This window comes from Zea mays, chromosome 2, assembly GCF_902167145.1.
Source record: "Zea mays cultivar B73 chromosome 2, Zm-B73-REFERENCE-NAM-5.0, whole genome shotgun sequence".
NCBI lineage: Eukaryota > Viridiplantae > Streptophyta > Magnoliopsida > Poales > Poaceae > Zea > Zea mays.
The window spans coordinates 114,745,252-114,760,189 of NC_050097.1; positions in this window are offsets into that span (position 1 = coordinate 114,745,252).

Sequence of the window (14,938 nt, forward strand, 5' to 3'; positions counted from 1 at the left end):
GGACATAAATGTAATTTTAACCGGGCCACGTCCCGTGCCTGTAAATAGGTGAACAGTAACCCCGTACTGTTCACGCTGACCTGTATTCATTCGCACGTCACACTTGGATTCTTACCTTCTGTCAAGCCGAAGGTACAAATGTAATTCAATATCGTTAATGTTTATTCATGGTTAATCAATAAGAATATATATAATCTGATGATTTAAGATGATTATTCGTATTCTTTATATGTAACTTATGCTTTTGCTTTCTATTACATATTGAGATGATGAAGGTATGCCCTTCATGACCTTCGTCTGAAGATCATTATATCCTGAGGGAGATAATGCTTCGGAGGACGAAGGCATTTAACCATTAACATTTGTGTTGCCTTGTTCTTAACTCATAGCATTTGAGAACAAGTCCCCAACATTGGCGCCCACCTCCGGTGAACTCACTTCCACTGTTGAGACGATGGCTTCGTTCAACAACCAAGCTGTAGCACCTTCGGTCTCGAAGCTGGTGCTCCCAATCACCGGCGGTTCAATTTTAGAGCCAGCTAACAAGAATCAGAAGAAGGAAGCACAGAGAAGAGTGTAGCATGTTGGGGTGCAAGGACCCTTCGTCAGATCCAAGTGGTCCCACATCCCAATCACCTTCTCCCAGGAGGATCTTCATCTCAAAGATTATCCTCACAACGATGCCATGGTTATATCTTGTGTCATCAAGGGATTTCTAGTCCACAATGTTCTGGTTGACACAGGCAGTGCAGCGGACATCATATTTGCAAAGGCTTTCAGACAGATGCAAGAACCAGAGGACAAGTTCATGATGCTACACACCCTCTTTGTGGCTTCGGAGGAAGACAAATTGTGGCACTTGGAAAAATCACAATGTCAGTTACCTTCGGTTACGTCCACAACACAAGAACTGAGCAAGTTGTTTTTGACATTGTCGACATGGAGTACCCATACAATGCAATCATTGGTCGAAGGACACTTAATGCCTTCGAAGCAATATCACGCGTACTTATGCATGAAGATACCTTCGGAGCAAGGGCCCATTGCTGTCCATGGAAGTCAAGAAGCTGCCAGAAGGGCTGAAGAGAGTTGGACAAATTCAAAGGCGATCCATAACATAGATGGAGCCGAAGCTTGTCAACAATATAAACACAAAAGAGAGAAGGCTGCTTCGGCAGATCAGCCAAAGCCTATGCTCTTATGTGAAGATATAGCAGATCAAAGGGTACTGTTGGGATCTCAGCTATCTGATGAGCAAGAAAAGACTCTACTAAGATTTTTGTTCAACAACAAAGATGTCTTCACTTGGACAGCCAATGATCTTTGTGGTGTCAACAGAGATGTCATTGAACATTCAATTAATGTAGATCCATCTTTCAGGCCAAGGAAACAAAGGCTTCGGAACATGTCTGAGGATAAAGCTGAAGGTGCTCGGAACGAAGTAAAGAGACTTCTCAGTGCTAGTGTTATCAGAGAAGTAACATATCCAGAATGGCTAGCCAACACTGTTATGGTGAAGAAGGCTAATGGCAAATGAAGAATGTGTATTGATTTCACAGATCTCAACAAAGCATGTCCAAAGGACGAGATCCCATTACCAAGAATAGACTCCCTTGTAGATGCAACAGCTTCTTCGGAGCTCATGAGTTTATTGGACTGCTACTCAGGTTATCATCAAATTTGGATGAAGAAGGAAGATGAGCCAAAGACTAGCTTCATAACTCCCAGTGGTACTTATTGCTACCTTCGGATGCCTGAGGGGCTCAAGAATGCTGGAGGAAGCTTCAGTAGAATGATAGCCAAGGTCCTTCACTCTCAAATAGGCACGAATGTGCTGACTTATGTTGATGACATCGTAGTAAAAAGCACGAAGCAAGAGAATCACATTGCTGACTTGCAAGAGACATTTGCCAATTTCAGGCAAGCTGGTCTTAAATTGAATCTAGAAAAGTGTGTTTTTGGAGTAAAGAAGGGCAAGTTCCTTGGCTATCTGGTATCAACGAAAGGAATCTAAGCTAACCCAAATAAGATCGAAGCTATCCTTTGGATGGAGCCACCAAATTCAAAGAAGGGGGCTCAACTATTGGCAGGAAGGCTAGCATCGTTAAATAGATTTATATCAAGATCAACAGAAAGGAATCTACCATTCTTTGAAATACTAAAGTCAGACGAAGTTTTCCAATGGGGCCCGACTCAGCAAAAGGCTTTCGAATAGTTAAAACAATACTTGATAGACTTGACAACTCTAACTCCACCTTCGCTAGGGGCTCCGTTACTTCTATATGTAGCTGTTGGGGACTTGCTCTCAAATGCTATAAATTGAGAACAAGGCAACACCAAAACAAGTTATTTGTTAATGCCCTTCGTCCTTCGAAGCATTATTTCCCTAAGGATATAATGATCTTCGAACGAAGGTCACGAAGGACATACCTTCATCATCTCATCATACACATATGTATTAATATTAGCGACGAATGGAACATGTAAAGCATAAGAAACAATGTAAACAATAATATTATCATATATATTTCTTACTATATGATTGTATGTTAATATAAGGACAATATTGAATAACATTTGGTACCTTCGGTTTGACATAAAACAAAGGTACGAGTGTGACGCAAAAACAAATGCCAAGTCAGCATGAACAATACGGGGGTACTGTTCATCTATTTATAGGCACAGGACGCAGCATGTGAGAAATTACATTCATGCCCTTTACATTTATTATTAACTTATGTACGACTCTATGAGGACTAGATAGCCTTTTCCTCTTTAAGTCGGTTCCTTTTTCCGTCATTTGGCCGAAGCTTTCTTGCACATAGCTTCGGGACTGACTCGACCTTCGTCCTGATCGATCTTCGTCCCGATCATGCTTTCCGTATTATATATGCTTTTGACCCGAGTCCGAAGGTAAATATTTACATGTCACACTTGGAAAATATTGTTAAATCACATTTTTGAGGACCTTCGGAGGACGAAGGCCCCTAACAGTAGCCCCTCGCAATATTAATTTGTTTAGAATAACGAATTCAGATTGCGACATGGATGAAGGCCCTAAGCCGAAGGTCTAAAAAACACCTTCCCTTTGCTAGAATAGCAACAGTCAATGACAGATGGGGCCCTCCAACTTGGAGCATGCTGGGCGTATAAATAGGATCTCACACCGCCTGTATTTGATACACTGCTTGTGCCATTTGCCTTATTTTCTCAATTTGTTAACTTGTGCTTACTAGCGCTTGATAGCTCTCAAGCTTTTTAGCTTCGGATTGAAGGACACGTTTTCGTCAGTTCCGAAGATAAGATGTTTCAAGACAAGAAGACAGTTGCTGAGACGAAGCTAATCGAAGAGGAGAAGCTTCTTGAGGAGAAGACTGCTGGATTTGTTGAGTCAATAGCGAAGACAAATACAGAGAAGATTACTAAAGAAATTCTGGAAGGCTTGTCTAAGGATACTGATGATAGTGACAGCTATGATGTGGAGAGTGGGGGCGAAGACTCTCAAGATCGGCCCTGGCGACCAAGTCATGCAGTCTTCGGGAAATCAACTATCAAACAGAGTCATCTTGATAATATGAGAGGAAGGTATTTTTGAGACATGTCTATTGTGAGGGCTGACGCAGACAGAGCCATTCCTGCTCTCGAAGAAAATGAAGTTGTAATCTATCGAAGCTTCTTCAAAGCTGGACTTCGGTTTCCGTTGAGCAGATTTGTGGTTGAAGTTTTGAAGACGTACCAGATTTTCCTTCATCAAATCACTCCTGAAGCAGTTATTAGAATGGGGATCTTCATCTGGGCTGTGAGGAGTCAAGGTCTAGAGCTAAGTGCAAAATGTTTTTGCAGCATGCACGAGCTTTCGTACGAGACGAAGCCCTGGGGTAAAGAACAGTATCATAACAATTTTGGGTGCTATAGCTTCGTTGCTCGCTCTGGTGCCAGCTACCCGGTGCCAACGTTTCGGAAGAGATGGCCTGGGGCCTGGATGGAAGAGTGGTTTTATGTAAAAAATGATTTGAAGGCAAGAGAAGATATTAAAGAAATCATCATGCGACCCATTTGGTCCCGCTTCGGCCTCCGAAAGCCGAAGGTAGAAATTGATGAGGCAGCCGAAGCATGCCGAAGGGCCTTCAGCACGATTTGCTCTTTTATTGGGACAAGAGACTTAGTTCAAGAACATGTAGCCTATAGGATATGGCCACTGATAGACAACTGGGAAATGCTAAAAGAATCCATCACTAACCCTAGCGAAGGTGGTCTGGTTCGATTGAAATATACCTTCAGGTTTAGAGACCAGTTTATTGAACCAGATGTTGATTGGCTGAAGTGTGTTGAAAATACTAGTGATGAGCTACTTGGAGCATACTCCAAGTCTGAAGATAATGCACTATCTGTGGCCTTCGGGAGCCAAAAAAAGAAAAGATTAAATAGGGTTTTTGATGCTATTGGATTTATGTACCGTGACTATCGCTATCCGCCACGGGGGCAGAAAAGAAAGGGTACAACTTCTGGGAACGTTGCTGCTTCGGCTGCTCCAAGCGAGCTTGTGCCGAAGAGAAAAAAATTGAAGGTCCTTACCCACCGACCGCGCTACATTGAACCGGCCATAGTGCCTGAGTTTGGCGAGGAAACTTCTTCAGCTGCTATTCCAAAGGAACCAATTCCTTCACAGAAAGCTGAGGAACCGGCCACCTTGCCGAAGGCGACCTCAGCCAAATTGGCTGAGCCGAAAACTGATAAAGCTGAGGAATCAAGAATCGAGGGGACAAAAATATTAGAAGTTTTAAGCCCTTTGGCAGAAGTGACAATGCCGAAGGCACAAAAAGGTCTTGCGACAACCCCCAAGAGAAAAAGGATGGCCAGTGTACTAGATGTGTTGGAGATGATAAAGGCTTCAAGCTCTACTCCAAGGAAAGTTGCCAAGGCTTCGAAAGTGCAAATTGAAACCAAAACAAAACCGACCAAAGCTAAAGCTTCAGTGAGCCAGGCTAGCATCGAAGCTGGGCCTTCAGAGCCTACCAAGGAGAAACCCTTGGAAACTGGAGAAAAGGCACTGGAGGAAGAGGCTATAGAACGAATTTTGCCTGAAAAAGTTGCCGATCCTACTCTCGAAGCACCTTCCGAAAACCTTGATTATATTATTCGACATGCTTCGGGAAAAAGATTATCTGAAGAAGAATTTTTTGAAGCTAAACACTATGCCCGAAAACTAAAGTACCCGAAAGGGGCCTTAGTGTTTAATGGTACAGATGAAGATGATTTCTTATACTGCCTCCCAGACAACAAAGAATTATCCGTCTGCCAGGAAATGGCCAGAAGTATGGGGTTTCCGAAGCTTGAGGCTGGCCTCTGTGCCATGATGAAGGACGATCTTGCGGATAGCCTTGCATACAATAGTCTGAAGGTACAAAAAAATGTGAAATTTGAAATTTATGAATTTTGAATTAGTCTTTTGTTCTTATGTTAATCCATTCATTCTTTTGTATATGGCTTAATACTTAGCAACGCCTTAAGGGCTCAAAAGAATGCTGAAGATGAGAGCTGCACTATTGCTCTCAACAACCTTCGAACAGAGGTTATCAAGATGAGAAACAAAGGCTTGGAAAAAGACAAAATTCTACTCACATTGGTGGACAAAGTAAAGGTGGATGAAGCTAACTTCAAGGCTCAATCTGAAATCCAAAGGAATGAGATTGAAAACCTTCAAAAACAACTGGCTGAAGCAAAATTAAAATGCGATGTTGCCGAAGCTGACCGAGATGCCAGTGAATACTAGAAAAATTATTTTGAAAAAACAGTTGCAGAGCTTCGCTCGTCAAAAGAAAGATGTTTTGAAAAATCTGTAGAATGCGTTAAAAAGATAAAAATTAGCTTCGCCAACGTGGGCGCATACTCGAGCGAAGACAATTTCGTAAGGGGCGATCCTGAGGGCGTAATCGAGTGGATCAGCAGTGAAGCCGAAGCTTTTGAAGAGATATTGAGTGACCGCGGGGACGTCTATGCATTTTCTGGAGCGAGGGGAGTTGCAGCTTTTTTTGGAGAAGGCAGGGTGCGAACATGTTAAAACTTTGGCCCAGACCGAAGTTGCCTTCTCTATCGACGATACAAAGGACCCCTCGGCCGAAGCAATCTCAATAGGCGGAAATTTTTTTACTAATATCTGGGAAATGGTGGCCGAGGGATGGCCCATGAAATAATTAAAAAGAGTGAAAAAGACATCCATGACACTCGAGAAGCAGCGAAAGCAGCTGAAAAAGCTGAACTTGAAAGACGAATAGGTATTACTCAACGTCTTTTAACTTTATTGTTGTTTATTTTTGTGACTTTGAACTAATTCATGTCTTCTACCGCAGCTGAACTATCTCCTCCCCCAGAGCCATTCGACCCAATGGCCGACCCAGAGACAAAGAAAACAATAGAGATTATTAATATGTCCAAAGCTATCGTAGACGAAGTCGTTACCAAATTACTGATCGAAGCTGAAGATAAAGTTTTGAAGGAAGAAGAGTAGCTATTGTAAAAACATTTCTAGAATATTACTGTAACATTTGCTGAACTATGCTTGTAATATTTGGTACTTGAATGTAACATGTGAATTGTTTGTAATTCAGTTCTTTGCGATGCATGAAACTTTATGTATATACCGTTTTTTGAGCCTTCGGCGAAAAAACACCTTCCCTTCTTTTCATGCTTCGTAAAGAAAAGCTTTTATGCTTCGTAAGAATCATCCATTCTTTGTAAAACATCAATGTTTTGTAAACAATAAATCCCTTTTTCCGCATCAGAAGTGATGAAGCTGTGATCCTCGACTTACTTTGTGCCTTGGCGTCTTTTCGTTTTTTGTAAAGCATTGCCCGAAAATCGGCCGTATTTTCAATTGATGTCATTAATGTGATATGATGTATGATGTAATGCTATGCGATATGATGCCATGAATGATGGTAATGCATCGTGCAAATGAATGCCAAAACACACACACATCCGAAGCTTCATCCACAACCTTCATTCCCTAAGGAATGTCTGAAATCTCTTTGCCGTTTACTTTTCGGCTGCACCGTTTATTTTTCGGTGTAAGTTCTGCATTCCCTAAGGAACGTCTTTTGAACTTCTTTGCCTTCTATTTCGATGGTATTCGCGTTGACTTTTCACTGTAAGCTCTTCATTCCCTAGGGAACGACTTTTGAGCACAAAACTTACGCTACGCTCCCTTAGGAACGGCTTTCTGTAGCTTCGGCAAACTTACACTGCGCTCTTTAAGAACGACTTTCTGTAGCCTCGGTAAAATTTTTAATGTGATTTTAGCTCTGCATTCTTGAAGGAATATCTCTTTGTAGCTTCGACATTCTCGTAAGTCTGTGACGAAGGTATATTTCATTTTGACATAAACAAAGCTAGTATAGAGAATTTAAAAAATAACAAGAAAACAAGGTTTACATTGATTGTTCCTTATTAAAAAGAAAACGACAGTGAATGTAAAACTGTGCCAAAGGTTGGATATCTCTCAATATATGTGTTTTGACTCTGGCACAGTGCTGTTAACTGTGCGAGCTTCGGACCCCTCCCTGAAATCTCGCTCCTAATGAGTCTGTTGACTCCCTTCTGGCTGATGGCCTCATGAGTAGGCAGGCTGTAGCGGCGGCGGAGTTGGAAGCTGTGGCCAAGAAACTTGCGGCTGACTAGCCGAAGCAACAGAAGCTGCGGGATGATTACCCACATATTCTGGTATGTAGGGTGAATGACACGAAGCAGTGTGCAGGACCTGCTTCGGCTAATTTTTCTGGGCTTCGGCTTCTGCAATTTCTTTTTGCTTTTGGATAGTGATTTGACATGTTCTTGTATTGTGGCCCTTGTCTTCTCCACAAAATAGATAGTAGATTTTCCTAGGATGGTCCCCATATCTTCCTACGAAGCCCCTGGCGCCTCTACCTCTTGGAGCTGGCTGCCGGAAAGTGCTTTGTTGCTATCCCGAAGCTTGCGAAGAATACTGCGGTCTCTCTGTTGACTTCCTCTGTCATCACTCTGGATGGAGTTGTGGATGGACCTGACATGCCTCAGGTGGATTCTTCCTCCAAAGCCCCTGGTCATTTCAGAGAACCTAAATGCTTCCTCCCTTCTTTGGTGGAAGTCATTGTCGGCCCAGATGTACTCGTCCATCTTCTGAAGCAGCTTCTCCAGAGTCTGTGGGGGGCTTTCTGGTGAAATACTGAGCAGTAGGTCCTGGACGAAGCCCCTTAATCATGGCTTCAACAACAATTTCATTAGGCACTGTAGGCGCTTGTGCCCTGAGACGCAAGAACCTTCGGACATATGCCTAGAGGTACTCCTCATGATCTTGCGTGCACTGAAACAAGGCCTGAGCTGTGACTGGCTTCATCTGGAAGCATTGGAAACTTGTCACCAGCATATCCTTGAGCTTCTGCCACAAGGTAATGGTCCCTGGCCGGAGAGAAGAATACCATGTTTGGGCCACGTTTCGAACTGCCATGACGAAAGACTTGGCCATGACAGCTGCATTGCCTCTGTATGAAGATATAGTTGCTTCATAACTCATCAAAAACTGCTTCAGGTCTGAATGCCCATCATACATGGGAAGCTGAGGTGGCTTGTATGATGGGGGCCATGGGATAGCCTGCAGTTCTACTGCCAAGGGAGAAGCATCATCAAAAGTAAAGGTATCATGATTAAAATCATCATACCATCCATTGTTATTGAACAAGCCTTCTTGATGAAGCTCCCTATGTTGGGGCCTTCGATCTTGTTTGTCTTAAACAAGATGGCGTACTTCTTCAGTGGCTTCGTCGATCTGCCTCTGAAGATCAGCCAGTCGGGCCATCTTCTCCTTCTTCCTTTGCACTTGCTGGTGGATAATCTCCATGTTTCTGATTTCTTAGTCCAACTCCTCCTCCTGGAGTGTTGGACTAGTGGCCTTCCTCTTCTGGCTTTGGGCCTCTTGAAGAGAAAGGGTCTCCTGGTTCGGGTCGAGTGGCTGCAGTGCGGCAGCCCCTGTCGCTGAAGCTTTCTTCAGTGGCATGATGAAGGTCAGTGCTTGCCGAAGGTGGTCGAAAAGAGGGTTCACCGGAGGTGGGCGCCAATGTTGGGGACTTGCTCTCAAATGCTATAAATTGAGAACAAGGCAACACCAAAACAAGTTATTTGTTAATGCCCTTCGTCCTTCTAAGTATTATTTCCCTAAGGATATAGTGATCTTCGGACGAAGGTCACGAAGGACATACCTTCATCATCTCATCATACACATATGTATTAATATTAGCAATGAATGGAACATGAAAAGCATAAGAAACAATGTAAACAATAATATTATCATATATATTTCTCAGTATATGATTGTATGTTAACATAAGGACAATATTGAATAACATTTAGTACCTTCGGTTTGACAGAAAAAAGCAAATGCCAAGTCAGCGAGAACAGTACGGGAGTACTGTTCATCTATTTATAGGCACAGGACGCAACCTGTGAGAAATTACATTCATGCCCTTTACATTTATTATTAACTTATGTACGACTCTATGAGGACTAGATAGCCTTTTCCTCTTTAAGACGGTTCCTTTTTCCGTCATTTGGCCGAAGCTTTCTTGCACATAGCTTCGGGACTGACTCGACCTTCGTCCCGATCGACCTTTGTCCCGATCATGCTTTCCGTATTATATATGCTTTTGACTCAAGTCCGAAGGTACCTGTTTACATGTCACACATGGAAAATATTGTTAAATCACATTTTTGAGGACCTTCGGTGAACGAAGGCCCCCAACACTAGCAGCTTCTCACTCTGCAGTCAGTGCAGCGCTTGTACAGGAGAAGCAAGATGGCCAAGTCAAAAGACAAGCACCAGTATATTTTGTCTCTGAAGTTCTAAGCTTATCAAAGAAAAAATATACAGAATTGGAGAAGGTATTATATGCTTGTTGATGACCTCTGGGAAGCTTCGGCATTATTTCAAGCATATCACATAATTGTTCCTTCATCACAACCTCTAAAGGACATAATGAGGAATAGAGAAGCTACTGGAAGGATCGGAAAATGGGCTGCCAAGCTCAATGAATTTGCTATTGATTATGTACATAGATCCTCAATTCAGTCCCTCGCGTTAGCAGATTTCATTGCTGATTGGACGCCAGGGGCTCAAGGAGAAGAAGTAACAAAAGACGCCGAAGCCTGGACAGTCTTCTGTGATGGTTCTTGAGGAACCTTCGACGCACGAGCGGCTGTTGTTCTAGTGGCGCCCTCTAAAGTCAGAACATGCAATGAGAATAAGAATGGCTAGTGTGCTAGATGCTGTTCTGGAGTCCGCAAAAACATCAGCTCCTGCCTCTGCCGAAGCTCTTAGCACGTTAGCTAAAGATTTAAGGAAAATTGGTGACGCCAGCATGGCCCACATTCTTGGTGAAGCTGGACCTTCAGAAGCTCCTGCCGAAGCTAGACCTACGGAAACTGCACCAATAACTCTAGATAAAGAGAGTGTTCTTGAGAAATCCAAATCTCCTACTCCTGAAGCACCCGTTAAAGAGATGGAATTTATTGTTTGACATGCTTCAGGAATGCAGCTATTAGAAGAGCAGGTTGCCGAAGTGCAACACTATGCTAGAGATCTGAAGTACCCCCGAGGGTCCTTGGTATATGGTGGCAGTGACAAAGATGACTTCCTTTACTGTCTGCCAGACAGCAAAGAGATACATGTCTCCTGGGAAATGATGGATAATATACGATATTCGAAGCTTAAACTTGGCATATCTACAATGTCGAAAGATCAACTTGCAGACAGACTTGCATATAATAGTCTGAAGGTGTGTATACTTTGACTTGTGTAAAATAAATTGTTTTTATGGTTTCATTTGCCATTATGTGCTCACTCTTCGTTTTCCAGGGCTTAATTCTAAGCAAGGCTCTAAAGGCCTAGAAGGAAGTAGAAGATGAGAGCTACAGAATAGCTCTTGGGAATCTTCGCTCAGAAGTCATTACACTAAGGAACAAAGCTCTTGAAAAGGATAAGATATTACTTTCCTCGGTAGATAGGCTGAGATCTAACGAGGCTAAACTTGCTGCACAAGCCAAAGCTCATAAAGCCGAAGTAGAAGAACTAAAAAGGAAGGTTGCTGAAGCAATCGAAAAATTTGAAGTTGAGGTAGTGAAGCATGAGATTTGCGAGATCAAAAGATCAAGAGCACAAAAGAACGCTGATGAGCTTCATGCTTCCAAAGAAAGGTGTTATGAAATATCCTTGGAATGTGCCAGGAAATTAAAGGACATCTTTGCTAGGGTTGGGGCATATTCCTCTGAGCAGAGATTCATCCGCAGCGACCCTGATAGAGTTGTCAAGTGGATCAGCAGGGAAGCCAAAGCCTTTGATGAAATTCTAAGTGACCGAGGAGATTTCCGCGCCTTTGCTGGTGCGCGAGGGGCCACGTCCATCTTGGAGAAGGCTAGTTGCGAACATGCCAAGGTTGTAGCTCAGTCAGAATTTGTTTTCTCAGCCGACGACATTAAAAACCCTTCAGCCGAAGCTTCTGCATTAGGCGGGAAATTTTACTCTGAGGTATAGATGAAGGGTGGCCGTGAGATAGCTGATGAAGCTATTAGAAGGAATGAAAAAGAATCTCACGACGCTCAAGAAGAGGCCAAAAGAGCTGAAGAAGCTGCTGAGCGTGCAAGACTTATAGGTACCTTTGTTGAGGTTTAGCTTCGTAATCCATTTTTAGCTTCGGAACTAACAAACATATTTTATGATGCAGCTGAACTTTCTCCCCCACCGGAGCCATACAACCCCGAAGCCGACCAAGCTCTGAAGGAAGTGCTCAAGACGATAAAAATTGCCAATGAAGCTATTGACGAAGCTATCAACAGACTGCTAAACGAAGCCACCGAGAAAGTGTTGAAAGAAGATTAAAGCATTGTATATTTGAGAGTTTAGTTTTTGTACATAGCTTTTGCCTTTCTAAGAACCAAGTATCAACTATTTGCATGTAAAATATTTCTTTGTGATGCATGAAACCTTCGTTCATACTGTTTTTGAGCCGCTGGCGAAAAAACACCTTCCCTTCTTTTCATGCTTCATGAAGAAAAAGATCCCCTTCTGTTGATTCAATACTGAGTATTATGGCACAGTTGTTGTGTAGTAATACTGATGATGAAGATTCCACTCCTGTGTAAAAATATATCTGCCGAAGCCATATCTTGCGCTACATCACATTCTTTCATGATCCGACATGTACTTTGAAGGAGCGATTTTCCTTCTTCTCCTTGGCTTTTTGCTGATGCAAAATGATGTATGATGCGATGCTATGTGATATGATGGTATGATGCAAAATGATGTTTATGCCGAAGATAAAAACCCACGTGAATACACACCCAGACTCTGCATCCCTTTTAGGAATGACTTTGGAGTCTCTTCACCTTTTACATAGGTGGTATTTCAGCTCTGCATTCCCTTAGGAACGATTTTGGATCTAAGCTCTGCATATCCCCTTAGGAATGACTTTAGAGCTTCTTCACCTTTTACTTAGGTGGCATTTGAGCTCTGCATTCCCTTAGGAACGACTTTGGAGCTTATTCACCTTTGATTTAGGTGGTATTTTAGCTCTGCATTCCCTTAGGAACAACTTTGGAGCTTCGTGACTTACTCTGCATTCCTTTAGGAACGACTTTGGGGGTTCGTGAGCCGTTCTTGTTACACTCGATGGTGTAACCACAGTCTTATTACATCAAACTGAAGGTTAAACCTTCTTGTATTGTCTTTTTAAAGGAAAATGTAAAGACAAAAAGAGTAAGAGTACATTGGATCAAAGCACTCTTCGGCAGAAACGTTGTGCCACCTTCAGTAGATATGCCTCGACTCGGGCACAGTGTTGTTGACTGTGCGAGCTTTGGACTCCTCCCGAAGGTCACACTTTTGCTGAACCTGATGATGCCCTTCTGGTTGTTGGTTATGAATCGGGCAAGCGCTCGTGGTGGTGGTGGTGGTGGCAACTGAGCCCAGGAAGCTTGGGAATGACTTGCTGAAGCAACATAAGTCGTAGGCTGTTGATTGCCCACATACTCCGAGATATACGTAGAGTAGCAGAAGCAGTATGCAAGACCTGCTTCGGCTGGTTCTGTCGTGCTTCGGCTTCAGCGATTTCCTTCTGCTTCTGGATCGTGACTTGGCACGTCCTTGTGGTGTGTCCCTTGTCTTCGCCACAGAATAAGTAGAACAGTTTACTGGGCTGATTACCATACCTTCCTCCAAAGCTTCTCCCTCCTCTGCCTCTCGGGGCTGGTGGCCTATAGGAAGTTTATTGGATTCCCAAAGTCTGTGTGCTATGCTGGCTGCTCTGAGTATGATTGGTCCTATCATCATTTGTGTTGGGATTGTCGATTGTTCTGACATGCCTGGGGTGGAGTCTTCCTTCGAAGCCCCTAGTCATCTCAGAATACTTGTATGCCTCTTCCCATCTTTGGCGGAAATCATTGCCAGCTCGAATGTATTCATCCATCTTCTGGAGGAGCTTCTCCAAGGTCTATGGTGGCTTCCTTGCAAAATATTGTGCTGTGGGTCCTAGTCAGAGCCCCTTGATCATGGCCTCAATGACAATCTCATTGGGCATTGTAGGCGCCTGAGCTCTCAGTCGCAAGAACCTTCGGACGTACGCGTGCAGGTACTCCTCATGGTCCTGCATGCACTGGAACATGGCTTGGGCAGTGACTGGCTTCGTCTAGAAGCCCTGGAAGCTGGTGACTAGCATATCCTTTAGCTTCTGCCACAACGTAATTGTCCCCGGTCGAAGAGAAGAATACCATGTTTGAGCCACACTTCTGACTGCCATGACGAAGGACTTCGCCATGATAGTAGTATTTCCCCCATACGAGGATATGGTTGCCTCGTAGCTCATTAGGAACTGCTTCGGATCTAAGTGCCCATCATACATGGGGAGCTGAGGTGGCTTGTAAGATGGTGGCCACAGGGTAGCCTATAACTCTACTACCAAAGGAGAAGCATCATCAAAAGCAAAGTTACCATGATGAAAGGCGTCGTACCATTCATCATCATTGATTGGGCTTTCTTGACGAAGCTCCCTTTGTTGGGGCCTTCGGTCTTGGTCATCCTGAGTGACGTGACACATTTCTTCAGCAGCTTCGTCGATCTTTCTCTAAAGATCGGCGAGCCGAAGCATCTTTTCCTTCTTCCTTTGCACCTGTTGGTGGATAGCCTCTAAGTCTATGATCTCCTGGTCTAGCTCCTCCTGAGGTGTTGGGCTAGTGGCCTTTCTCTTTTGGCTCCTAGCTTCTCGCAGGGAGAGTGTCTCCTGGTTTGTGTCTAGTGGCTGCAGGGCAGCCCCTGGCGCTATTGTCTTCTTCGACGACATGACGAAGGTGGATGCTTGCTGAAGGTGGTTGTTTGAGTTCATCGGAGGTGGCGGCAATGTTGGTCAGTTGTTCTCATATGCCAGGTCAAGAACAAGGCAACACAATTGTTAATTAATTATGGACCTTCGTCTTCCGAAGCATTATTCCCATGTGGGTATAATGGTTATCGGACGAAGGTCGAGAAGAACATACCTTCTTCATTTAATATATGAATAAGAATGTAAAAGGATGAAGATAGTAACTATATCTCATCAATTCATGCACATTTATATTTCAGAAAACATGTATGAATGTTAACAGCATTGCTATTACATTAATACCTTCGGCTTGCTCGAAGGTGAAGACGTGGGAGAGTGATTACAATTCAGCGTGTCCCGTACGTTGCTACTATTCATCTATTTATAGGCACAGGACGCAGCCCAAGTAAAAGTACATTTATGCCCTTGACATTCGTCTATAACCATAACATGAATTATTAAGGATTGAATAGTCTTTGTCCCTTTTCGGTCCTCATCATATTTGGTCTTCGTCATCACGTCAAGCCGAAGCTCTTTGGCTATAGCTCTGTCGTCCATTCTTA